This window comes from Orycteropus afer, unplaced genomic scaffold, assembly GCF_000298275.1.
Source record: "Orycteropus afer afer isolate SDZICR_OR568_19922 unplaced genomic scaffold, OryAfe1.0 scaffold00108, whole genome shotgun sequence".
NCBI classification, from domain to species: Eukaryota; Metazoa; Chordata; class Mammalia; order Tubulidentata; family Orycteropodidae; genus Orycteropus; species Orycteropus afer.
In genome coordinates this window covers 9,946,593-9,947,786 of record NW_006921695.1, presented here as the reverse complement: position 1 = coordinate 9,947,786, position 1,194 = coordinate 9,946,593, and the positions used below count along the sequence as shown (strand labels likewise).

General features: G+C 38.7%; 1 pseudogene; it reads right to left on the bottom strand.

The window, feature by feature from the left end:
• Positions 1 to 306: 306 nt before the first annotated feature.
• On the bottom strand, positions 307 to 794 carry LOC122150230 (annotated as a pseudogene).
• Positions 795 to 1,194: the final 400 nt, after the last annotated feature.

Sequence of the window (1,194 nt, the reverse complement as noted above, 5' to 3'; positions counted from 1 at the left end):
AAAGTCTAGTGATATGAATTTCATCCCCAATGCAGGCTTTAGGATTTATTTTGAGTTGATAAGTTAATTATAGAGTCTTTCATATATAAGTCTGCTAGCCAATATTTGGGATGAGAGACTTGATGCAAAATTGGTATGAGAGAATAAGAGGGTAGTTATTTCTGGATATGATGAAAATAATAAAGGTTACAAGTAGAAGCATTGATCGTATTCATCAGCAGAAGTGAAAACTTAATAAGATGATTAGTGAAAGCTAGATCAATAGATTGGTCTATAACAAGAAGACTTGCAGATTCCAGAGGCCAACTAGGTTGGATAGCAGAATCCATATCCATAGTCCATGGAAGGGAAACCATGGACTCCATAGCTCAGAGGTCTGAAGCCATTGTATCTATAACCTTGTGAGTAGCAGCTTCTAGATCCATAGCCCAAAAACAGCCATTGTTAGACCTAAAGCCTAGAGACCCAGTAAGTATCGCCTGGAAGGAACCATAGAGCATGGAGGTCACAGGTAGTAGCAGGATGTCTGGCAGGGGTTGGACATCACACAGTAAGTCTGGTAGCTTCTGGAGTCAGAGCACATTTCCTGACAACCCCTATAGAGAGAGGAGCCCAGCTGGCAGGTGCTGGAAGCAGAGACCAGTGCTGTAAAACATGTTACAGAAGGTTACTGCATAGCACAGGCATCTACCCAGAAAGCAAAAGGAGAAGTTTCTGGAACAGCAGTTGTAAGACATGGTGACAGAAGATGTGAGTTCAGATGAGTAACAGTAAGAATATTCCAATTTTCGACAGAGACATTTTTATACTCAGCCATGGGTCTGACACAGTATAATCATTTTCTGTATCTGGACTCTTCTTTTTGCATATATGTGAATCAATAATTTTCTTTGTAAATGCAATTGACTAATTCCTTAATCTTATATTTATAACAATTTACTTTGTTGTCATAGCTCTAAATCCATGAATGGCATTTATGTTACAAATGCTATGACTGTATGTAATTGATGCCTTATTTATCATGGCCATGAAAGCCCCTGATATATTCCCTGTCGTGAATACTTGTCAATCTGATCCTGTTTTGCTGCCTGGAGGGTGCATTCCTCTAAGAGTGAAAATTAAAGTGCAATCATGTTCTTATTGTCTTGATGGTCAAGTGACAGAGCTTTAATCTTACTGAAGAATCTTCTAAAA